We start from the raw sequence: 27,111 nt of genomic DNA, 5'->3' as shown, positions 1-27,111 counted from the left end.
AGTTGCTTCTTTGGAAATTAGCACAACCATGACTGGATTAATTCTCTGTGGGTTTCCCTCTGTACTATTATTGAGCAGTCATGGGAAAACTCAGCCAAATGAGTATGGCTCTAGTGAAGCCATACATCTATGAGGAAGGGCAATCACCAGAACACAGGGTTTGTCTAAAAAAAGACATTCAAACAGATAGGGCACTTAAGCTGACCTCCCTGAAGTGATGTCCTCATACTTTAATTGAGCTAAATTTTTGATGTTTTATGTCACTGTAAATGAAAAGAAATAATTTTATAGAGCATGTTTGTTAGTTTTCTGGTTTTACAGGCACATTCCTACCTACTCTTCAGGCAGCCTGTCACTCACTGCACTGCTTCACATCTGAGCAGGTCTTGTATCCATACCTGTGCACCCTCCAAGACTATGTAGACCTGCTGAAACCTCTCTTTAAAGACAAGCAGGAATGTGTCTTCTCAGTACTATGAGAAACACAGACATTACAGCAGCCACATCTTTCTCATACCTTCAGCTCATGAGAAAACAAAAGGCAAAGACTTTGGCATGCCTACTGCCACGTCCAGCATTTCCTTCCTGGTGGTGCACAATCGGTGTTCCCTTTCCATGGCTGCCTCCCCAGAGAGGGATGCCATCCTGGTAAACAGCAGCACTGTTATCTCAATTTTTTTTGTCCAGTGGTTTTCGGAACACAAGTCTTTACCATCTCCTGGAAGTTGCCTCAAGACATACTGCAGTATCAAGACACCTTGCACAGGTTTATCCATAGCGACTAAATTGCTGACATCTGTTCTCCTCTGAACATGGGCAGTATCAGCTGGAGGCCTTAAGTATATTTGTTCATACCTGCTTGTTCATGTCTGCTTGTGGCATCCTATAAAATATTTTTTCCCATCAAGATTTTTGTTTGCATAGGGTAATGGGAGAAGGGGAGAAGATAGGCATATTTGCCTACCCGGTATCACTTAGATTTGTTGAGCACTCTATTTATGAAACATCCCCACTGCTGTTGCATTTCACAGCAGCCTCCTCCCTAAAAGCATCAGAAATTTCCACAGCAGTCCCAACAGCTGTTTCTCAATATTCAACTGATTTGCAACTGAGGGAGTCTTCAGATGGGAATGGCAAAATGCCTGTTGGCACTGCCAGGAGCTCCCCTGTCTACCTAACTCACTGGAGTGAGTTCAGAGATGGTCAGTGGCCTGTGTTACACTGAATTTTTGCTTCCACCACTGGTCATCCCAGTTGTGCATCATTACACTGCTTCCTCATGTATATCAGCAACTAGCTGATCTATCCCTAAAGTAGCGCTCCACTAAACAAAGTGGCTTCTGATAAACGTCCTGGGGAAGGAACTACTCTCTTCACCTACCTGCTCCTACTCCTTCGGTAGCTGTATGGCCATAACTTCAAAAGTTTTATGAAATCACATGCCCAAAAGCATCTCTCTACATGACTAAACATACGCAATCTCATTTCCATTAATGATTATCGTGATCTATGACATATGCTCTGTGCTGCCTTACAGCAGTTCAAAATGGAACGGCAAAATTAATGGACAGGGGGAAATGAACCATAAATTTTCCAGCTTCATTCCCAATTCCAACGTTTCTGCAAGTATTCCAGGCATCGACATATGAAGAATTGCATAAACACATAAAAAAAGCGCAACTGATCCAGAGCATGGAACTGAGTAGCACAACATTGCACGATAGGCCCTACCTCCAGGATACCCCATGGTTAAATTACAAAAGCAGGGAGTACAAAATACATCACTCCAGCACACTGAAGTTATAGAGAGGCATTTCACTTGGACAGAGTCAAGTTACTCCACATGGAGAAAACAAACTATTCCAGTTTCCCCAAGTGCTCTTCATATCTGACAACACCTTTCTATACAGATCCTTAAGGATCAGGAAGAGCCTGGGACACTGCAATTCCTGCATCAATACATGTTTGAGGACTTCTAAAGGTAGTTCATTGCCATGAAGTCTCACAGCTGTCCTGGCTTTTGTCCTTTCCAAGGATTTCTTCATGAGATGTGTGATATTTAGTAACTACATTCCACATTTGTCAGCCTTCATTCAGGATTGCAAAACACACACCTAAAAAATATTCCATTGCTCGATCACGCTAACACAAGTCATATTAATTAAGAATATGTTTGTGTAATTACATGGGAGAGGTGCTTTGCACAGCAGTTAAAGTGCATGCAACATCTATAATAAGCAACCCTGTGTGTAAGACATTATTACAGTACAGGATTCTTGGTCTGAAAGAAAGAAGTAATTTGAAAATTGATGCCAAGTCTTTGGTGTTTTCTAGGTCACATAAATTGTTATTAGGACCTGATATATTTAAGTAACAAAGCACATTAAATAACATTTTATCTGACTCAATAGGAACAATCATTCTATAGCATTTGCTGAATGAAGTCAAACACATTTCTTCCAACAAATTAATTAAATATGTATCATTTACATACAGCAACCAGATCTGAACAGCTATTGCAAAACTTTGATTTTCTTTTGACCACTTTACCTAAAAGAATAAACACTGATGCAATCAAATTTTCACACCTTAAAGTTATAATGATTACTTTGGTTCGAGCTAACTCTTCTCACAGATGCAATAAGCAGAGTTGCACACACTTTGTGATAAAGATTTGCAGGCTGAAAAAACTGTTAGCAGGACAGCCATAGTGTCCTTAGGCAAGCCAGCTCCACAGTTACTGCCCAAACCAGGGAGCAATATATAGGAATAATGTGCATATGCTCAGCAAATCCATTTTTATGTTTTCTTTTTAATTTTAATATCAAAGTATTCCAAAGCTCAATTATGCTTCATTAGTGAAACTGTGACTATCCCACTTAATTATTTTAATATCTCAGGATTAGACAAGGAATGCAGAATTTTGGTAAAGCAGACAATGAAGGAAACACACTGACTGTTCCAAGAAAGAAAAGCTGTATTTCATGTTTTGAGCCAATCAACGATGAGCCACAGATATTGTATTACAGATGATTGCTTTAATCCTAAGGCATTTTAGGGTGTATTTGAAGTAACACAAGGGAAGCTTGTTTTGATATATTCACAATATAAAGCTGCTAGGAGATGGTTCCTAGATTCACACTGAGAGTTAAGTTCTCTTTCCCCCTTTGAAACCAAAAAAGGAAAATACTTGCAAGCAGACTTAAAGTCAAAATAAAACACCAACTTATCACACAGCTCTTCCCTGAGAGATCCCTTTTCCTTCCGCATGTCACAAAACCAGAACTCCAGGCACACTCCCCTTCATCCTGGGCTACAAATCTTTCATTTAAAACTGCTAACTTCTCTGTACACATGTATCACAAGTTTTTAAACACCGTTTTCACCTTCACTGCCTTCAGAAACTCCACAGAAGCACAACTTTACACAATGGCACCACCTTGTGTTTCAAATACCAATTTCCAATCCTTACACTGACCTCAACTTCATGCCTTTCACTCACAGTGGATGAAAATTAAACTTATTTCAAAACAAACATATCAAATACGGTGATTAAATATTTAATGTTATTTTGTAATATATAAATATATGATACAATATAACTATTTCTTTCAAATGAGACTCATCCCATTTTCTGCCAGTTTAAATTTGTGGCTTTCATGACCAAAATTATGTACAATACAACCTCTGCAAGTATATTTTTAATTTAGTCCCTGATTTTTTTATGTACAAAAAAATGCTTAGATCCTGATAGATGACCTATTTTGGGGTCAAAGTCAATTAAATTGTCTCTAAAGCAGGATTTACCTGCCTGGTTAAATAAAATCAAGCTACACATATATGTATCTTAAACCATTACCCAAGAAGTAGATAGTTCAAAAATATAAGCCTTGAAAAAATGTTTACTTAAAAGATTAAAGGCAGACATTATAGTATTAGAAAAATGTGTCATCCAGTGCCCAAATTTTTATTGTTATGGCCAGGGTGGCAGTCTTGCCATTTAGAAGTGGCAAACCACCTTATTAATCTTACAACTCTACTTAAAGTTGTGAACAACTTTGCAAATCTTCAGCTCTGTGAGCTGAAATACAAGTAAGGCCTCACCAGGCTGACTTTTCTTTTCTGGAAGTGGAAAGTGAGGTAATTTTGCAGAAAAAATGGTTCAGTTGCTTACATTTTACAGGGTCTTTGAAACACACCACTATTATACCTAGGCTGGACCTTAAAAAAAAAAATCTGTGACCTTTGTTGGGAAAAACAACCATGTTGTTCACAACTGCTCAGTAGAAGAAATCAAAAATTGTTATTTAGCAAATAACATCCACAAAAGTTCCATTTCTACCTAGGATGCTCCAGTGTCCCTGTTCTCAGTGCTGATTTGGCAGTACCTAATCCTTTGAGCCCTCTCCTAAAGGCATTGTGCGCCATGCTCTTCAGGCTCCTCATTTCCAATAAAAGCATCCTGTTATTCCCAGGCCTAATCCAATGTACACTGGATTCTGGGATTCAGAATAACCTACTTTTCCCGATCTAAATGGTTAATGGTTCTTCTACATCTCATATGCTCCTCTTCACAAACCTAACCCTTGCTTCAGGTGCAATCCTTCTCTCTATTCTACTCTTCCACCTGTTATTTTCTTCTCCATTTTAATGTAATTTATTAAAAAAAAACCCAACCAAACAACAACAACAACAACAAAAACCCCAGCTGTATCTTTTATATTACTGGCTCTACTCAAGTTACATTTTCTCAATATAAACAAAGGCAGAATTTATAAAGGTAAATTTTGTCCAAAAATACCTACATATTTCCTCAGATATTTGCAAGAGATTCCACTGCACAGGATTTGAGGCTCCTGATATGATGGTTACACATCCTCTTGAGTCACCAATATCATGAAAACACCAGTTTTCTGGAACCTTCTTGTGCAGGCTTTTGCACACCTTTTGCCAAAATTTTTTAGCATTATACCTTAAAAGGATCTCCAGGAGTTTCAAGGTCCTGACAACAGACGTCTCTTAAAAAAGCCAAAGCTGCTGATCTTCCTTCAGCTATGCTTATAAGGCATTCAAAGGAAAAGGTTCCATTTAAAACCAGTTCAATTCCATGAACCAGCTCACCAAGCAACCCTACAAACAGCTTGCCAGTGTAATTATGCTAGTGATGCAAGGACAGAATGAGAGCTGTGTCAGCTGGCAGGGCTGCCAAAAAGATGCCTCTTAAAACTGCATTCTCAGGAGAGATATAATGGGAACCACTGATATGGGCAAGGCTTTTTCAGCTGGAGTCAGCTAGGCACAACAGTTCTACAAGGAGAGGATACCTCAGAATATGCCTGGAACAGTCCTGTTTCTCCCCAGTACAGCAATAGAAGTTGAGTGGACAGTGTGACCTAGCAAGTCTATCTTCTACCAATTATTTACCCTGAGACATCTGAACTCATTCCTTTTCCCCACTGTTCAGCCCCCTGCATCCCAGTACCACAGATATTGCATAAGAGCTGCTGAACAAGCACAAGCCTGGCATATTAAGAGCAACCCCAACCAGTCCCAGTTTACATTAATATGCCAGACTACAATCTGGGATGGTTCAACTTGTTTTTATAAGCAGTGGAGGCTAGAACAATGAGAGGCATCTCACAGTGACATGTTCCTCACAGACCAACCCATGCTTGCAGGCTTTGCTCTTCTGTTCTGCCTGTTCTCTCTTCTCCATATGGTCAGAAGGGGAAACAACCTTCCCTCTGCCAGCTCCTCTGGGAGGCCAAGACAGCAGCAGCACCTCAGCATGCCCCAGATATCTTGCAGTGAGTTATAGGCAGGTAAACAGCAGGTTTTTTTAGTCTTTTTTTCTCTCTGAAGAAAAGTCTGGGGACAGAGCTATGGTTATCAGTGGTCATGGTTATCAACAGTTATAGCTATCCATTCAGCTGCTGAAGGCAAAGGAGTGAACAAACTGAAGACTCTGACAAACATCTTTGTCCTTCCCAGATAAAATGGGATTGCAGGGAATCTGAAAAATTTAAATTCACTGCATTGCTTGGTCACAATCTTGAAAAATGAGGCATACTGTGTCCAACGAAAATGAAAAGGCAAATTTAGGCACAAATGAACACAAGGCCACACGATAACCATTCCATCTCTGTAGACTGAAAGGCCATAAAGGTGACAAATTCCTAACCAAGTTGATGATGATGACAAAGACTATGATGAAGAAAAAGAAGAAGAATGGTATTTTGACAGGCAGATATACTAAAAGCTGTTAAAGATTGGGCTCCTACAATGAAATCCAGAAGCATGGCAGTGACTACACATCCATGCCAGGATGAAGGCCTTTCACATTAGACTACCACTATCCAATTCCTAAAGTAAATATGGAACAGCAGAAAAACTGAATACATATTCTTGATCAAATTATCATAATCAGAGAGAACTGCCATTGATGGCATGCAAAATGCAATTGCATTTGCATCCATGCCAGAGCCATGACTCCTCTTCAACACAAAGAAACTTATTAGATCTGAAGAAGTTTAGAAGTTTTTGAGAACTCTTTGTTTGGGTCCTTTAGAAGCAGAAAAATCCCAATTGCAAAAACCCTGATTTCCATGCAGGTAGAGAAATCCTGTAAAAAAATTCCTTCAGAAATATCTTTGCTGCTGGAGGATGTATCTAGAAGGTGAACTGGACTTCTCTGTACAGCCAAACATTGCAGTACTTAAGGTCTTAAATCATTTATTCTTTGTCTACATTGCTTTTGAATGTGAATACTAAAAGATTGAGGGAAAGGCTAAAGGATACAATTGCTCTAGTTCAGTGTGCCAGTTCTTGAGGAGGGCAGATTATCACCAGACAAATGCAATAGCTCATACCAGCTGTACCCTAATTCTCTTCTCCTTGGCGACAAAGGGGTTCTCACCCTGTTGCAGCGTGGCTAAGCTACTTGTGAAATTGGGATTTCACAGCCCTGCACTGATGCAAGGTACAGCTCAGTGCCAATGGTGCACTTGCACCAACCTCAGTTTTCCTTAGTTTGCCAACTGTACCTTGTGGAGCTGCTACATAAGCAACTGAACTGTTCTCAAAGCAGAGGCAGTGCAAGAACCACAACAACCATCCCAAGATAAATCATCCCAGATTGTGCATCAGGTCCCTGAGGCATCTCATGCCCCTGTGAGCCCAGTCTAGAAGCAGCAGCATTTGGCACTCACTGGCTGATTAACACATACAACCCACCTTAAGGGGAGCCTGAAGATATTGCTGAGAGTTTCATGAGTCCATCATGCTGATTGCTTAATGCAGATGATCATACATGATCCTTCCTTTCCAAGTAGATTTACATAGCAAACATGAAAGAAATAGTAAAAATTCCCTTGCATTCAGAAAGGGGATTTAAGGAAATTAGTTCCTTCTTAAAAAACAAAAAAGCCCGGTAAACTGTTGTGTTGCCTTGCAGTAGCAATTTGTACCTGTGCCACCTGATGCTGCACAGAGGGAAAACACTATTGCTGTGTTCCAACACCCACTTTCACTCAGGGTGAACTGAGATTTCTCTTTGCCAAGTTATGACACAGATGGAAGTCCCAACAACATAAGGCCCTGTCTAATTCAAAGGATCCAAAATGATAAAAAGTTTAAGATAGGAAAAACAAACAGCAGCGCTGAAGCGTATTATCTGCAAAAATATTAGAGGTACTCACGAAGGGAAAGAATGATTGACTTTGTTTTCAGGCTTTATATGCTGATCAGTCAATGCAGTGTGACTCAATATAAGAGATGGTTTTGCTGTCAGGCAGAAACAGCAAAACCTAAGGGAAAGGGGACAGTTCTCTGTGTAAGCTGTGGCAAAGACCTCTTTTTTCATAAAAGTCCATAACCAGAGAGGCTCTTGCTCTGCAGTGTTACAGGCCATCAAGTTCTCTATTCAAGACATTTTTCTTTTCTTCATTTTCAGACTTCACTTTCTTCTCTTTGTAGCTCTCATCCCACCTGACAGAACAAGGCAGGCTTCCTGCTCTGCCTTACAGCCTTCTGCCATTTCAGTGCAGCTATTGATAGGATCAGTCAGGATCAGTCTTTGTGAAGGAAGTCCAGCTATGCCTGTTTTGCCAGCAGTCAATTTCTGCTCATTCACGTGCAGGTGGGTCAGTGGCCCAAAAGAGAGAAAAGTGCATTCACTGAAGATGCAAGCTTTGGAAAGCTAACTGGTGAAGGTCTCACAAGCCAAAGACAAACTCCAATTTTTCAAAACCTATTTAAAATGTCTGCTCCAAGGAACAGAGATATCAGTGTGTTCAAGAAGAAAACCTTTAAAAATGTTAAGAGAAAGAAAGTCCTCAGCAATTTTTCCTAGCTTCATCCTTAAACAGACTGGCAAAATCTTTTTACTTCTTCCAAAAATCAAGAGCTCTAAACATAACATACTTCTGTTACAGTAATTAAGGTCAGAAGCAACTGAAAGTAAGTTCTTACAAAATGAATTAGGCAACCTTTCTGATCTCACCTACAGCAAATCCTTCAGCCCGCTGAACATCTTCATTGTCAGTGACATATCTGGAAATGTCATTTGTTCTTTTTATGCCACTAAGTGACTCTGAAATTTATGTGGGCTTGGATACAGATGTTATGCTGTACACAACAAATAAGCAAAGTATACAATTAGCAGCAGGTAAAATCCTTCCTAAAACAATATTTATATTGTAGGAAATACATCAGTCTTTATCAGAAGTGGTATTTTAGTACTCCATAAAATTGTGGTTAGTCTCTATCTTCAAAAATGTTAAGTTTTGGTATCTTCTCATAAACAGAATGCTAACAAAATTGTAAAAAATTATGTTTAGGTTATCTCTCTTGAAACAAACCAGCAATCAATATTCCTTATTCAAGCCTATTTCTTATATTTAACATTACTGATATTACTATCTAAATAATATTTTAATAAATTACCTGAGCTAGAAGAGGATCTGAATTCTGATTTAACTCGGGATAAAGTTATTCCTTGTTTCACAAAGAGAAAATGCTCATAATAAAATTATTGCTTCAAATCTTCCTTCCCTCCCCTCCAAAATCAAACCTGATATTTACATTTCCTCCTTCTTGTGCAATTTGAGGAATGTTAACCATGCTTGTGTTCACAGGGACAAATAAAGATGACAACCAAGGAAGCAATTACAATAAACGCCTGATCTGCTTCCACTAAAACATATACTTCAACTTCTAAACAATATGCCACTCAAATGGAATAAACCCTACCTGACACTAAAATTACCAATGTTTGTCATGTCTGAGCACATTTTTGGACTAAATTAAACAAGCAAGTCTTGCCTTTACCAAGTCTCCTAAAAGAAAAAGAACCTTTAGTGGCTTAAAAAGCAAGTCCATGTAGTGTGTTTCTGTCACTTTTTCTTAGAGAGAGAGTTCTGGGCACTTGTAAACTGTGAAAATTATTATTTTTTTTTTAAATGGCATCTTGATTCTTGGTGGATTTCACTGGCAGTTGTGTTTGCAGCTTTGAAGTCTCCTCCAGGTCTGTCATTTGGTAAGGCTGTTGATGGGTGCCTGGGGTGCTTTGTCCTCCGGGAGGCTATTTTCCTTTAATTCATCTCTGATTAGAAGCAATTTATGCATTTTCATCTGTTTTATGTAAAGATCAAAGGGATCATGGTTCCCAATGTCGACCCTATTATAGACAAAAGGGGAAGGCTGCACATTTTTGCTTGGTTGCAGTTTAAGCCTCAAAGCACCCGTTCATACTACACAGTTCTTGATATATCTCTCATAAACCAGCACCTTATATGGAGACCCAGTTGTACCCATTTGCTGGCCTGTAAACACCTGCACACTTTTATATTTATATAAAACAAAATCATAGGGTGAAATTCCCATTTTCAAATCTGCTACAATAATTTTTTGCCCAATGAGAACAGATAAAAGTTTAAATTCAATATTGCCATAACAATAGTCCTCTTACCAGTCCCATTAATGAATCCATGGAACTTCACCTAATCACAAACTGACATAGCTGGCCCTGCATCAGAAAGTCTGTTCAAAGCTTTCTCAATATATTTTTTCTGTCTCCAAGTTACAATAAAGACTGACTTTCATGCAATTTAAATAGAAATTATTCCCAACACAAAGATAACTTAAAAATTTATTCCACTATAATCAATATTCTGTAGCTCTTGATATTATGAAATTTCTTGATAACATTGTTGTCACCAGAACAAGAGCAAAAATATAGATGCCATTAAAACTTACCTGAAGTGAAAAGATCTGTATAAGGAAGTTCTATTTTATTACCATTTTTTTAAGCAAACTCAGTACATATGTCAGCAAACATGCGGAGATGGGAAACTTCCAGGATGTCGTCCCAAGGCAGTAAACAAACACTGTAAATGCAAATGCCACTTCTCACTTCCAGCCAACCTGACTCCCTCTCCATAAGGCTCAAATCTTCCTATTTCTCACTAATCATGTATAGAAGAGGGAGAAAATATTGTGAAGGCAGATAGAAAGTGGGGAAAGCCCACCAAAAATCCACTTTGTTGGAAGAGGCATAGCACTATGCTTGGGAAGGCTTCTCACACAGCAACACTGGGAGAACAAAGGCTGCATTGGTGGCTCATGATACTAAAGACAAAGAATTTGGATTGTACTTCATCAGCAATGCCCTGAAGAGGATGTTCCAAATGAGGGACTCATAATAAATGGTGGAGTCCACCCTTACCAAGTTTAGAAACTTTGCTAAAATAATCACGGTCATTCTCTCACAGAAGTGACACAGGGGCTGCATAAAGCAAGTGAGGTACAAGAAAACAGCATTGAAAAAAAGATGACCAAGAACTGTACAGCTTATTTGTTATCAAGACAATCCTAAGCAGACAAGAATATCTGGAATTTATATGTTGAAAAATAGAAAGAAAAAGTCTATTACATCATAAAGGACTTTGCAATTTTCTCCTCCAGGCCCAGGTTTTTGCTCAACCTGAGTCAACACATGCCATTTAAAAAAGAAAGAAAAAAAACAACCCCACCATCACTTCAGGGAAGTTCTTACCATTCTACTTATGAAACTTGTGACCTTTGCTATGGATTAAAAGGAAATAATTCTTAAATGCATTACAATGTTCCTATGTACCTGTGTTCTTCCATAGCAGCCATCGCTGGGATTTTGCTGGTAATTCCCAATCTCCCAGAGCCATGCCTGTGGTAACTCATGTTCAATGCAAACAGGGAGGAGAGATCCCAGTGTCCATTAAAAGGTAATTGCTATTTTTTCTTCTTTCCAACACTTAAAATTACCCTTAAAAACACTTAAAAACCTTGAAAGCCACAGTTCCAAAACAAGACAGGCTGAATTCTCAGCTTGCATCATTAACACCACCACAATAAACTCAGGTATTTGATAGTTTCTAATACATCAAACCCAAACAACATGCAGAAGAGGTACTGACACAGATCTCTTCCCTGCCAAAACACAGGAACCTCCAACTTATGGGACAATTCAAGAAATAATTATGGTAAAGAACCTCAGGCTGTCAATCTTACCCACAGTAAAAATCCGATAACTAAGCTCTTGGAAAATGCGTCCAAATTCAAGACAAATTCTAAGCAAAGGTAGCCATCGGGAAATAAACACCACTAAGAAAGAAAACACAGTTAGCAGAGTTCTTGAAATTTCAACAGGCAAGGAAACTTATGAGTTATTTAGGAATGAACATTCCAGAAGAGATGGAAAGACTACAAAAAAGAAAAAGTTAGGTGCTGCTTTTAAAAGACAAAAACCACCTTGAGATAATAGGTAAACTTCCAAATTCATTTCTAGGGAGCAAGAACGCTTTTCCTTTTTCAGGTCTGACTTGCCCCTTGCCCAGGGATCCCTTAAAATGCATCCAGAGACATGTCATCAAGTTTATATGGTAAAGGAATGGGAAAAAACTGCCCAAGGGCAAAAGAAAGGCTCTCTTTGGGGGAAGGCAGTGGGGCAGGGGGAGACCAGGTGAAGAACCCTTACCTTTCCTCCCAGAAAGTTGTTAAAAGGCCTTGTTTGATTTTTGGTAGAATTCAGGGGCTGTTACTGCTTAACAGAACTCAAGACGAAAAATGGGAATCTATTCAAATCTGAAAGGATAAAACTGAAATTCTACATGTAACCAACTGACACACGAAAAAATGGAACTACGAACTAAATGCCTGTCTCTTGTGCTTTTTTTTTTTAATTACTTTATGGTCCCTTGAAACCATGAAGGAAATTTCCATGGATTTTCCTCTGAGACCTCAGACCAAGAGATTTGGAAAAAAAAGGGAAATGGGTGACTTGACTGGGAATGGTTTATTCTTTATGAAAAACAAAAATTTGTCTGCTAAAAGTAGTTAGCCTAATTCTCTTCTTCTGGAATTCAAGAATTCACTCCAAAAAACTTGTGGGAAAAAGGCTTAGTTTGGTAAATATTTCCAGCTCAGAACACTGATGCGTCCAAAGTGTTCGTTCTGGTTAGAAGGCCAAAATGGAACAGAGAGGCAAGAACTAAACTGTTTCCATATATTGCAACTGGAAAACAAAATAATGCTGCCCACAAGTGGATAAGAGAGTCATTCACCTGACATTACTGAAAAAGTAAAATTTACAAATTTCTCCCACACATTCAGTAATTTTGGATTAAAAAAAAAAAAAATTACATTGTGACTACAGTGAAGTTTTTCAAGTCTATTTTACAATATAGTAAGAAAACAAATTCCTTTAGAAGCAAACTGAAGAACACAATATGATAAAAATCTGTAATTTTTACTCTAATGAACACTGTATTTTCAAATTCTGGGTTTTTCTGGTTTAGGCAAAACAAAAGACAACAATAGGATTACAATTATCCACTTTCAGTTTTGCAGTCAGATGTCTAATAAATCACTTGAAAACCCCTTCAGCAATTAAAATTTAAAAGCTTGTTCTAGATAGAGACATGCAATTTTGTGTAGCAGGTTTTAGAAATAAAATCCAGTTTAAAAAAAAACCCTTTTGTTCTCAAGCGTTTACATCTCGGATTAATTTTTAAAGTTTTCTATAAATCTTCAACATTGTTCAGATATATAACATAAACATGAAATGTGGCAAAAGTCGACAAGTTAATTTATTGCACTCTGTAATCAACAATCTATGCTGATCTTCAGAAAAGATAAACTAGAAAACAGTTGCTCATTCTGTAAAGGAGATAAAAGAAAATGGGAAACTCTAAAAGTGTTCCAGAAATGCAAATGCATACATCATTTGTGCTAAAGGCAACACCAACATTCTCCCTCAAATGAAGCCATATATCAACATGTAAGAACAAGGAGGCATTCTTCTGTCAGCAGAAAACAAGGGAAACATCGCCCATGATGAATAAGCAATCAAACTGAAAACAAAATGGCAACAAGAATTACACACTACTTAAAAATTTATTTTCAGTGTTCTTGTATGCCACAAAATGTAATCCAAAGGACAGACAAAACAGTAAGGGGCACTGCAGCTTGTCTGATCTTCTATATATGTTTGACGTACAAGCCCAACCCCATATTCCCAAACCTCCATGTCAGGTTCCTCACTTTTCCCTCTAGTTTCCCAAATTCCATCTACATTACATTCAGCTCTTTCATTTCTTTGTAGCCATGCCCTTCAGTTCCCTTTTCCTTCCTCTCCTCTGCCACTACACACAATTCTGGTGCCAGCCAAGCACAAAGCAGCACACTCTGGCTGCTCTGGAGCCTTCTCAACCATCAGGACCTGCATAGTTAATGACTGATATCAAAGGTCAGATTGAAAAAAATCCTTGACTACAGGTCACAGTCTTTTCTTGAGCAGTCTGGGGAAGGGAACACCAATTTCCATTTCCTTAAATATTAAAGAAACACATTCACATTTGGAGCTTTTAAGATCTCTACCTCATTCACCAAATCTATCAAATCAGCCAACAAGCTCCAAAAACGAATGTGGGAACTGAAAGGTAGACTGTCTTTTCAGGTAATAAAAGAAAAATGCTGTGTCCTTACTCAGCAGATTTTACTTCCATAAGTCAGGTGATAAAAAAACAAGAAGGGAAATAACAGTGTTCTGAATATAGATGCATCTGTTGTCTATCTGGAAATTAGGGCTGCTACTTTAAGTGTTTAGTTCATCATTTGAAGACATGAACACTCTCAGGTGCATTTCTTGTTAAATATCTAAGGTTGCAAAGCCAAATGAATTCTAGTATATTTGTATATGCATGTGTACATATATATATATAAAATATTTTAGTACTGTATTAACTGCTTTTAACTACAATCTCAATAGAGACAAAGACACACTTTCTATGACCAAGAGAATTAGTATTTGCTCACTCCAAAAGAGTAAATTTTTACAAACCCCAGCTTGAAATCTGTTTTTGGTACATTCCAAATCTCTTTAGCTTTAACATTGACTAGAAAAAGTGTGTAACTTTTTAAAATTATCCATTAAATGATACAACATAGACATTAAAAACACCCACTCTTCAAAGCTCTGAAAGATCTATTACAGGGTAGTCATGTAGGGTGAGCGACATACGGCTTGCTCCCTGCTCCTCCCAAAGTATGTTATCCCATTTCAACTGCCACTACTGAAATAAGTATGTAAATCCATAGTCACATTTCACTTTTGAAAACTAGAGCACTTATAAATTGGCATTAGAATCCTGAATTTTGACACTTTGTGATTATGACAAGACTCCACTGTCCATAAGGCATGCTACTGGGCAACAAACGGCATTCCCTGATTCATTTTCGAACAATGCAACATCTTAATAATCAAAAGGAATGTTATCCAAGCTCTGAGGAAAGATGCATGGATGACTGATAAGAAAAAGTTATCTTCAGAGAAAAAGAATGAAGGGTAACTCGTTGTTCCCAGAAAAGAAAGGTGAAAATAGCAATGCCACCTCTATCTGGTGAAAGCCATATGCATTTCAGGATTTTTTTCTGCACCTTTTCTTAAACATAGGCAAAAATGAGTACAAAATTTGATTACTAATACAAAGCAGCTGTAATAAGTGTCACAAAACCTACATTTTGGTGTGCATGCATATGTCTTTCCCCAGAGGGATAAAGTTCCTTATACCCCGTGTCTGCCATATCCAACCACAAACCTAGGCAGAATCACTTTTTCATCACTTATACTTCACAGCAGAAGTGTGCCCTGGAGCAACAATACTAAAAGGCAAACAATAACTCATTTCACAGCTCTTGCTTAAGTGTGGAAAGTGAATTTTTGTGAACTTCTCAGAATCAGAAAGAAGTGGCACACATGAAAATGTTTGTCAAGTAAAACCTGGGAGAGGTCCAAGAACACTTGAAGGTGTTAGCAGGACTTGGAGGGGCAAAAACCACTCAACTTTTTCAGCACAGAGAGCAGGACAATAGTTGCCGTGCTGAGGAAACTACATCGGTTCTTGCCGAGCTCATTTCTGCTCTCACATTCCCAGGCACCAACGGCAGTTAAAGAAAAAAAAGAAAAAAAACCACAGCTTTTTTTTTTTCATACTGATTCATCAAGATAGTTGTATCTTTTTGCAGCATGATGAGTGCCTAATTACAATGATTCAAATCTCTTGTCACCTTCAGGCTAGACTACAGATAGCAATGGGTTTTAGCCAGAGCTGATAGGGAAAATGAACTTGACACAGCACGCAATGGTTTGTTAAGCATGATATAATATTAAAAACATCACTCCCCTTTTTAATCTAGCCAGGAGGAGGAAGAAAAATCACATGATTTTGAGTTCAAAGTTGCTAAATCCCTTCTCCAGCAGGGGAACATGCTTGTCTGATTACATTTTCAGGTTGAATGCATTTGTCACTCTATCACCTTTCTCCACATTCAGTCCTGTTTTGAGCCCTCTTGGCTTCAGACAGCTCTTTCTCCTCCTAATATTACTGTAATTTCTCAGAAGTTCCTTCAGCCTACTCCCATTTTCCTTCTTGGGAAATGGGTATAGGGAGGCTGGGCCCTCTAGTGCATGGTGGTGTTAATGCACCACATTCCCAGCCCTCTTGACTTCGTTTCCTTCCTTTTCCTTCTTTCTACCAAGCAACTTCTGTCAGAACAGCTACTCCGTTCAGGTGCCTTTTTCAAGGGGACCCTATTTATGCTTTCATAACTTCAAAAGAAGGAGGAGTTGTCTGAGTGACACGCACTCTGGTTGTCCTGTGGCTTATTGCCAAGACTTAAACGTAAGCACTTGGCCCCATGAACGGCAACTTAACACCTGCAAAAAGAGCATCAAAAGCCCAGCAGGAAACTTGGGAGATGAGGACAGAGAAGCAGCTTCCTCACCAGGGACAGATGTTCAGGAATTGAATCTGTTTAATATTTCCAATATAGGTCCTTTCTGAGGCCAATGACCTGCACTACCTCTGTGGTCAGAGGGCTGCACACAATGGGCCAAGGTGGGGCCTCTCCTTGCTGTGCTTTCAGCTTTGGCTTAAGACAGAGAGTAAACCCCTGAGGCTGTGATTCCCTCAGTCACTCAGCTGCACGTCCTATCCAAACCCTTCAGCATTTAGAAAACCATCTCAATGCTCCTCTACCACAGTTTTTGATTCCTCAGGTTCTATTTCATGACCATTAACTTAATTATCCATATAATCTCAAACCATTTGCTTGTCTTTCACTTTTAGTTTCTTAGGATAAAAGGACCTTGCTAACAGGCAAAACTGTAGATGATTAAAATGCTTTAAATAAAACCCCTGCAATTATACTTAGAAAACCCAGATATTTTTACATCACTTTAAAAAGTTATGTTTTTAAAGTAATGAGTGAAATGTCTTTAAAACTGGCAGTATTATGTACATAACCAAAATTTACACTGACAAAGCCTGCAGTAGTTCAGAGGGAAAACATAACAACACATAACATAATAAAGAAACTGGCAATGGTACAATTAGTGTGAACAGTATCAGAATAATCTGCATTAACTCTCAACACAGCATATACAGCTTCACTATGTCTGTATGACCTCTAAACAGGTAACATCATCAAAGATTAACAATCATAGATATGAATGTCCTCTGTATGAATGACTGGTCTTTACACCCTGACGAAGCTTTTCGGCCACAAAGATTAACAAAGAAAAAGGAAGTCTAATTGAACAGAAACTCTCCGGTATAGCCCAAGTTGCACATTTTGTTACACCTTCCACGGTTACTGACAACTAAATGCATCTCTTGACTGCATCACACCCAGGCTATGTTGTTGAAAGAAAGATGTGTTTTAATTTGTTTGTTTAATAGTTTTTAAAACAGCTTCTGCCAGCAAAGGCCCTCCCAGTTTTGGAGGGGAAAATGCCATTATAGGAATCCTGTAAATGTCACAGAGCATGAGGGAATAGCATACAAGTAACCAAATTTGATAATAAGCTTGGAGCTAGCTGATGTAATCACTGCAACATGGAAGCGTTTTGAAACTTGCTTTTCTTTCACTTCGACATTAAAGTTTTATTTTAAAACCTTCAAAGAGTGTTCATTCTCATTCAAGCTGTATATATGACTTGTGACCAACAAGTGTGACAAAACATGAAAAAGTTTTTGAAAACCAAGAATGGGCTTAGGTTTAACTGCTGTGGATCCATTTAAAATACGGATGAAACCTGTCCTCATGGATTTTTAAATAAAATGGAGTTAGATTTATACCCCTGACATTTAGCATAATGGAATAACAACTATTTATAGTTTCCCTGTCAATTCTGGTAGTAAAACACTGGATGTGGTCACAGAAATTATAAATCTGCATTGTTATCTGGAAAACAAAATGATTATAATAATTTTCTGCTATTACAAGCAGTTGTCTTTAATTACCTCAATATACATTACTTAAGTGTCTGAAAAGACAGGATGTCAGCATGAATAGCATTGGTTTGGCAGCCCCAAATTATGAAGAGCCACTGAAATGGTACACGTTCTCTCTATTCCTTTCCTCAAAATATGAGATCTCACAGAAGCTTGACTACCTCAGTATATAATAAAATTTTAAAACTGAAATAATAAGGAATTAGACAACTTCAAAAAATTTCAAGTGGTGTGCTCGGATCTTCTAATTATTAATCAGTTCACAGTTTGACCCCCTCTTTCTACCAACTCATTTCTCACGAGCCTCCAACTTACACCACAGGTAAATGGCAATGTAATGGAAACAGTGATACTGAGCACACAACTTAGTACTTGACAATTATTCTGCAGATGGACATGCAAGGATGCCTTTACAGCAACAGTCAATCACCGGCAAATAACCTGCTTTCATGAAGCTTAAAAAAAAATATTAGAAGAATGAAAAAAATTTTAAAAAATCATAGCAGTTACCCATTACCATTATTTCTCTGACTGCATTATAGATCAGCTTTTGCAATTCTATAATTCCATGTATTCCAAAGAAATTTTTATCATTTACAAATTTTGGACTACAATCTCCAGCACAAAGATAATATTTCCTCCTTTTTGCTTTCTTTCATTTTAAACACTTCTGTTTTGGATTTGCATGGCAAGGTTTTGGTAGCAGGGGCTTTCAGGGAAGGATGCTGAGGAAGCTCCTGGAAGCTTCCCCCATGTCCAGCAGAGCCAATGCCAGATGGGTCCAGGAGGGATGCACTGCTGGACAAGACTGAGCCTAGCAGCATTGATGGTATTGCCTCAGGAATAACATAGTTATTTCCTCATTATCCTATTCTGAGTTGATTGATAATATATTAAACTGATTTCCCTGAGTCTGTTTTGCCCGTGACAGTAACGGGTGAGTGATCTCTCCCTGTCCTTATCTTGACCCAGGAGCCTTTTGTTGTATTATCTCTCCCCTGTCCCACTAAGCAGGGAAATGAGAGTGGCTTTGGTGGGCACCTGGTGTCCAGCCAGGGTCACCCCACCACAACTTCCTCCAGGATCTCTCACTTATTATGAACACTGTTTAAAAATGCTTTAAATTCTGAGCAATGTGGAGATATCTTCTCTCCAAGGAGAGCTGTGACTGACCATTCCAGTTAGCTGCAACATTTGGCTCTTTCCATTTTCACATATGTAAAAGATACAACTAAATTAACTTACCCCAAGTGGCAGAGCAAAACAAAACAACTAAGTGGCTGCAGCTGGGGGAAGCAGAGTTAAGTATTTTCTGTATTTTACACAAGCCTTTATTTTACATAAGTCTTTTTAGGACTGATACAATATTAGGGTCTGCCTCACTTTTATCTGTGGATTTCTTTTCCTGAAATCTTTGTCTGAGTTGGGTTTGCTCAAATTAAAGTCACAGCTGCTGCTACAATTCTGTGTGATGCTTCCTTTTCATCCACATTCATGTTAAGGGAAGCAGAAATATTTTCGCTATTATCATTATTCCTCTACTTTTAAACAGAAGGCCAACAGCATAATCTTCACACTAATCCATGAAACAGATGACAACTATATATATGTTAGAAAAGATGCAGAATTTTCATTATTTTGTTTCCTTGCCCTATTCAGCAAGTACTGCAGTATTTCCTTCCATGATGATAACATTTCTTTGATCCCAACAAAGAGATTTCTGAAACTTCATTGTTAGAAATACATGTAGAATAACTAACTTACATGGCCTCAATTACAAAATGACATTTGCTGCATTTCATCCACGATGAGGGAGTTTTAAAATTCACAGCATGCCATCTTCTGAAAATCAAGCAGCAGCACTTCACAGGTATGCCACTCCCCAAGCTTTATGCAAAGTCTGCACTCACATGTCCTTGAATTCAGAGTGACTAATAACCTCAGCAAGGTGCACATTTTAAAAGAACACTCATGCTGAAGTTGTCATTTATTCACTGGCATTATGGGTGGCATATTTTACAGGCTGCTTTTTAAGGAATATTCAACCACCTGCACATCGTGTGTCATTGCACTGGAGTTCAGCCATGCACTGAAGCTGAGTGTGTTGCAGTTTTGGTAATCGTGTTCAGAAAACAAGCATGACAGAGTGGAATTAATTTATTAAGTGATTTACTAAACAGGGACACGACATATTACAAAGGAGAGAGACAGAAAAAGACACTTAAGGGGTTTCCCAATATGACATATAAAAAATTCTACCCAGAAAACAAATCAAAAAACCTCTAAGCAAGGGGAAAAAGTTGATGGAGTTAAGTATCATCACTGACAGATGCCAAAGAAGCTACTCTAGCTAGATCTCTATATAATCTAAATATTTCATTTGCTGTTTAATGAAAAGTCATTTAATCAAGTTATTCTGAAATAGTCCCAAGGAGTAAGGTCTGCTTACTACCTGAGTATTTCTTCAAATGAAACTGCCACCAGTGTCACTTGTCACTGTTCCACAGCTGTCCTGATTTTGTATTTTAACACAAGAATGACACTTTGTTACAAGTTTTCCAGTACAAGTTTTCTCAGACTGAATTCCACAGGAAAAGACCTCTGCCACCAGTTGAAGAGTAACAAAGTTAACAGCACTCCTAAGAGGTAGGGGACTTTGCTAGCAGTGTCCCAGGAGCATTCTGAGCTTTCACATAAATTGTGTCACAAGCTGCACCTCATTCACTGACATCACATCATTATGAATTTTGTCTCAATTTCAATGTATTAATTACATTTACAAAGGAAGTCTTCCAATATCTAAAAAAAAGCCAACTGTATCCTGGGCTGGATAAAAAGAAAGATGGCCAGCAGGTCGAGGGGGAGGACTCCTTTTCTCTACTCTGCTCTAGAGAGACTCCACCTGGAGTGCTGCATCCAGCTCTGAGGCCCCCGGCAAAGAAAGATATGGACCTGTTAGAGACGGGTCTAGAAAAGAGCCACAAAAAAGTTTGGAGGAAAGGAACAACTCCCCTTTTTTAAAAGGCTGGGAGACTAGAGGGGTTTTAGCCTGGAGAGGAGAAGGCTCTGGGGAGACCTTATGGTAGCCTACTCATACTTAAAGGATGGCTTATCAGAAAGGGGGAGAGGGACGTTTTACATGAGGGTCTGAAGTGACAAGACCAAGTTCTTATCTGAAAGAGAGTAGATTTGGATTAGATATAAGGAAGAAATTCCTTACTCTGAGGGGGGTGAGGCACTGAGACAGGCTGCCCAGAGAAGCTGTGGATGCCCCAACCCTGGCAGTGTTCAAGGCCAGGTTGGATGAGGCTTTGAGCAACCAGGTCTAGTGGAAGGCGTTCACAGTGTGTTGGACTTCAAAGGCCCCTTCCAGCCCAAACCATTCTGTGATAAAAGCAACAGCCAACTCACTGCAATTCACTGCATCTGATCAAGTTATTGGAACAAAAACTGGCCAAACAATGGATTGGGAAGCATCTACTTAAATACACAGCTCAGGTGAGAAAGAGCAGAAAGAGCTTTGTACATTAAGCTATATATTTGTGCCTACTTTTCTTTATACTACTATTTAAAGAACAATCAATATAACTATTAAGACAGAAATACAATTTTTAAAAATTGACAATAAAATTGGAAATAATGCCATGCAATAAGACTGATATTGAAATCCATACAGACCTATTCTTTCACCATGTACTTCTAATGCATTTTACAAGGTTTCCATTACTCAAGCAAGACAGGCTCAATATTTACAAAACCACCTAAGTGTCCTTCAAAAATGCAGACTGTTCTTTACAAGTGCAGTTTTTAAAAGTTTAGTCTTTTCTATCTAAAAATTATGCAAACAGATGGTGTTACTACAGTGCAGTGGATACTCCTGCCTTCTCAGAGGCCCATTCAAATAGATAATCATCTCTCAGATTTTACACAGTACAAGATAATGTATCGCTCTACTCACTCAGAAGTTCAGGTACAACTGCCTGGGACCAACTACAATGGAAAAAAAGGCACTTCATCAACCTTCAGTTGGTCTCAGCTCCCATGAAAAGGAATGTGGCAATTCAGAGCCCACCAGTGGCCCTCAGCAGGCAAGCTGGTGTCCACCAGCACTGCAGTGGAGTCCCAGCTTTCATTACAGACATCAGTGACATTCATTTGGCAAGGACAGAGCCTAGCATCGCAGTTAAACAAATGATACTGCTAATGAAACTTCACTAATTTATGTCCCACACGGCTATGTTGAACAAATAAACGATCTGCATTCTGCTGCTCTTCTGAATTCTTTCTGCAGGTTTCAAGTCCTTAAATCACATTCCCCCCAGTCTAGTTTGTCAGGCAAGTCACAGTAGTCCAATTTCACAGGCAGCTGACCCACCACTGTTAAAAACCTGCCTCTTGTGAAACTCCATGAAGGGATGAAATATCACAATATTCACATTCTCCTGGACATACCTGTCTACGACAGTCAAGTGCAAAGAGAAAAAAAAGCCAGCAGCAGGTGGAAAAGAGCCCTACTATTTCTCTAATGACCACAGATCTTATTTTTCCAACAAAAACGCAGCACTTCTCCTTGCTCTGGCAATACTGAAATTCTTAGGTGGTAAGAAATATGTTCAACTAGTGATTTTATAAACCTTTTAGATACATTTTTATTCTTTCTCCCAAAGCTTGTAAACTGAGGATTCACTTCCAAAATAGCTTTGCTATCAAATACAGCATATCTAGGTTATAAAACCCCACAGGTTTATTTAGCATTTTTTTGACATAAGTTCACTAATGGGTCTGCCAAACTACCCAGCCCAGAATTGTGTGTATATATTTTTAAACCTGATTTTGAGTTTGCATATTACCTGTTTCTTAAGAGTGTATTAGTTCCTCTGTTTGGTGTTTTATATATTTACAAAGATACTCTAAAGTTTCGTCTCATTAAGAGAAAAATTGCATAGAATGAGAGAAACTTCATCGGTAACTTTGGAATCTTATAACTTGTAAATTAGCAAAGAAAGCACTGAGATAAGTCCTTGGGAATATATTTGAAGTCTTAATGAAAGGGTCAGATTACAAAAAGCCATAGTGGGAGTATTATATGAGGAAGCTTTAAAGTTAGTTGCAATGTATTAAAAAAAACCATTCAAATAAATTATTTTTCACTGCAGTATACCAAGTTTTTGGAGATAGAATTAAAATTGCGCTTTCATTTTAGACCAAGTGAAGCATAATACTAGGCTATAATACTGCATATACTAGTGAGATCCAAATGCCCACGGTGTTGCAAGAGAACATTTTCCCTCAGGCATTTGAAATTTAATGCTTCTTTAATATTCTCTGTTGGATATTGTTAGAATGGAATTTCAAATATTTCCTGCAATTTGAGTTAAAGATTACTGAATAATGCTGAGCAGCAAAAAATTTTTAAGCGTACATCTAAAGCTGGCATAGTAGCTTAATGTCCTGTTGTTTCTTGCTTTAGCAAAATTAATTTCTTCAGTCTTCAACCATGAATTCACGCACCACCTGGAGATGCAAACCCGTAATTTAACTGTGGTGTATTTCTAACTCCCTTGCCTAATATACACTGAGGCCAGACCCTAGATGTCAGGCAGCTATAAAAGGAAAAGGCCATTTCAGAGAAATATTTTATATTCTCCCAAGTCAGACAGCAAGCAACTCGAAAAACAGTATCTGGCCCATTACTGTAAATAAATGGGATTACTGGTCATGAAACAAACGCACACGAGTTATTAAAAGTATATATTCCACTATATTGGCAAGAGTAACACCTTTCCAATAGGACTCAAAACATTCAAAAGGCTTTTATCCAATTAAGGTCCAATATTTTTCATCATACCTGTGTTAGTGCTTTACCATGGCTACTCTTTACAGGTAAGGGTAGATGGCAAATTGAGCAAAAAGGCATAGTTGTATCATTCTAAAAAGAAACTAGAAAAACACTAACTATAATCATGATTCCTGTTGCTTGATTTCTTCATGGAGAAGCCTCCTTCATCCAAAGATGCAGCACCTTTCCATCATTTGTGTCATGATATAAGCAGTCAATTTCCCAATTTTCCATGGCCATGGTTCCCTTCTCATTCATACTGGGAACATGCAGACCCACTCCTTAGCTCTCTCTTCCAGGAAGCCTGCTAACCCCGCTCAGAATGGCTTGGAAAGCTGCTTCAGACATTAGGACTACCCTGAGTTCAAATTAACTAATTCCTCAACACCATCCCAGCCTGACAGGACAATTCTAAAGGACTTCAGGACAGGTCCAAAAGTTTCAAACATTTTCTTAGAGCATGAACCTGAGGACCGTTCTCATGGGTTCCAACACAACCCTTGTCAACACTGAACTAAAAAAAACAACAAAAAAATATGTGCATGCCTGTTTTTGAGAAACAGGAAACTCCAAGTTATGCAGCACTGGTATGGCCAATGGAGTCCACACAGCTCGAATCAGGGGCCTACACTTTTATTCAGAGATGGGGTAGTTTAGCCCTGCAGTGTGCAACTGAATGAATACAGGCATGTGCAGAGTGTACTTGTGTTTATGTGAGCAGAAAGAAGAAATTTTCTTTATCCATTCTTTACTCAAATATCAGCAGACACTGAATATGGTCAGTACTATAAGCATATATGCTACTAAAGCCACCCATAGACTCTTGCTGCTGCCTAAAAATCAGTTTGGATAAGGTTTCCAAAAGCAGGCCAGATACCAAAATGAATCTGTTAAACATGCAGAAAAACCTCCACACAGGAAACAAAGTGTTTAGTTGCCTCTTACACTTATTACTGATAAATTCATGTTTGAAAGTTATGTTTCACACGTGAATAATGCCATTAAGATAAAAATTTTTCAGTACTTTCCTTCTGTACAGAATTATATTTTATACAATTAACTTCAAAAAACTCAACACCATAACACATCACTCTCCTTCCCCACGTATTTCTAGGGATATTTTCTTTGAAACAGTATTCAATTCTTGGGGAAAAGAAAAGGAGAAAAATTTAGTCTGTATAGTGGCAGTTATTAAGCACTTAGTTCTGTGAAAGTACAGAAACAAATTCACCTGGATGTTGTAAAACAAGCTGAAATATTTTAAGCAAACTATGAGACCATAATTCATAGAAATAAGCCTAACAAGAAAAACTCTTGTAATTATGCAAGAGATTTGGCTTGGAAGAGCATTCATCAGTCATTTTGACATGGAAAGGATGGATAAAGGAAGCAGATGGATTCACCCCTCTGTGCTGAGCCTAGAAAATGGAAAGTCATCGTTATGGTTGCTAACTTCTTGTTCAAAATGTATTACTTGATTATCAGGTTATAATGAACAAATGCAAAAGAAAGTCCTATGAGAGAAAAAAGCAAACATTTCTTTTCAGTAGGAGCTGTTTCCCCATTTGACTAAATGCTCACCTCATTTAAAAAACTCACGAAGACATCAGCTTAATGTTTACATCTAGTGGGAGGAAGGGGCGGTGGTGTTCAGGTTGGGTTTCTTTTAATGTTGCAACAAATTAACTTTAAGAGTACAAGGTTTGCTTTGGTAGAACTTGCATTGTTACACAGGTCATCTCTTCTTCAGAATACCAGCCTGCCTCTTCTCCTCCACACAGCCACATTAGTGACTAGAAAACCCACACACTGCTGTTCAACCAAGAGAAATATTTGTGTTAAGGCAGAAGAACCCAGTAATGCTACTTCTCATGCACCAGGAATTCTGTTCTCTGCAATAATTCAGAGATAACTTTGCTGAATTTACAGCCAATATGCCGAAGTCTTTGTGCCGAGCGTGCGTGCCCATTGTGGTTGTTTGGTTTGTGGGTTGGTTTTGTTTGGCTTTGTTTTCAAACAGGGATTCTCTATATCCTGGACCTTGCAACAACTGTGAGAAGAAAACCCTCCAGAAGAGGTGCTCAGGTGGTAGATGATGAGAGATCTTCCAGGGTCCCTCAGCTTTGGGAGTGCCATTATGAAGCCACTGAGCCACCACCCCCTCTGGTCAGTGATGGAGCCCTGAGCTCTTTTGCTCACCAGACCACCCACCTCAGATCTGACCATGCACCCACACCAGAGGAGGCCTGAACTCTCAGTGTCCGCTGCCAAACCTACAATATCTGCTTGAACTATCAACCTACTTAGGAAAAACAAATAAAAAAGAACTTTCTGTTCACAATTTTTATTAAGATTTGACTCATGAATAGTTCATAAAGATTACTATTACATATTACAAGCAAGCTATACATCATTTGTGTCTCTTCATAGGCAGCAGGCACATGAGTACAGGATGTGTTATTGCATCCTAGCTACCTATTAAAAACATGCTGAAGGTTGCAGAAATCAATTAATGATTAATTACCCAACTTTAATTTAAAAACCAACTAAACCATTAAGAAATAAAGAATAAGCCATCAGAAAAAATTAAACCAGTTACACGGAAAGTAAAATTTCTCCTTTAGAAAGAAAGGTTTCACCACAGCAAAAAGAAAACTGGGATTATAAATGGAATTTATAGATCAGTTTCTTCATGACATGTAATGTCCATGCAGTATTACACGACTGAAGTTTAGAAATGAATGGTGAAAAGTTATGTTTTGGACATCAGCACTAGGAATAAAAAAAACCCCCAACCCCATATTAATTTTCTAAATTACTATTTTAATAGTTCTTGCTCATATCTATATCTTTATCTTTTTTTAATTCTATTATAGATTTCTCACATACTTCACAAATAACTTTTGATCCTCTTAATTCTATTTCAGTATTTTTTTGCAACATTTTACTTTATTTCTGAAAAATCTCTTACTATTATTCCCTTGGACCATAATCCAGAAGAGATTTAGACAACTATTTCAATTCTGGCATTTCTAGGATTGAACCTGGCCATTATATAGTTAATCTTTCTTACATAGTCTTGTGCATTTTAAATGTTAATTATATCACACACTTAACTACAAGAGACATGACTTGGTAACAATTCTAAGTAAATGCAAGTAAATGTAAGTAAAAAACCTGTACTAGACATAGAGAGGATGATAAAAAGAAAACTTCACAAATTATTGAAAATTAAGTGTAAAAACTTACCTAAAAATATTCATCAGTTTCTATAGGTGGCAATGAAGTAAAAGAAAATCCCATCCAAAATACAGTAAAAGAACACAGCCAGCTGTTAACAGAGAATAATTCATTTTAAAATATTAAAAAAAAAAATGAGGAGATAATTCTGGCAGACTACTCATCAAAACTACTAGTTGCCTTGAAATATAATACTTAATCCCC

The 27,111-nt window shown here is 38.2% G+C and overlaps 1 protein-coding gene across 11 annotated transcripts in view; it reads right to left on the bottom strand.

The window, feature by feature from the left end:
* LOC104696613 (WD repeat containing planar cell polarity effector) overlaps window positions 1-27,111 on the bottom strand; it is a 148,761-nt gene that overhangs the window by 119,539 nt on the left and 2,111 nt on the right. For 9 of the 11 annotated variants that reach the window (XM_039568549.1, XM_039568553.1, XM_039568550.1 and 6 more), the window contains exon 2: window positions 26,917-26,998. The gene's annotated coding sequence lies outside the window, so the exon portion shown is untranslated. Of the gene's footprint in view, window positions 1-4,805; window positions 4,924-4,972; window positions 5,096-26,916; window positions 26,999-27,111 lie in introns of those variants that run through there. The other 2 variants (XM_019292819.2, XM_019292818.1) reach the window with 2 other exon arrangements.

The sequence above is a fragment of the Corvus cornix genome, chromosome 3 (assembly GCF_000738735.6).
Source record: "Corvus cornix cornix isolate S_Up_H32 chromosome 3, ASM73873v5, whole genome shotgun sequence".
Classification (NCBI taxonomy): Eukaryota; Metazoa; Chordata; class Aves; order Passeriformes; family Corvidae; genus Corvus; species Corvus cornix.
This window is presented reverse-complemented; position numbering and strand designations above follow the sequence as displayed.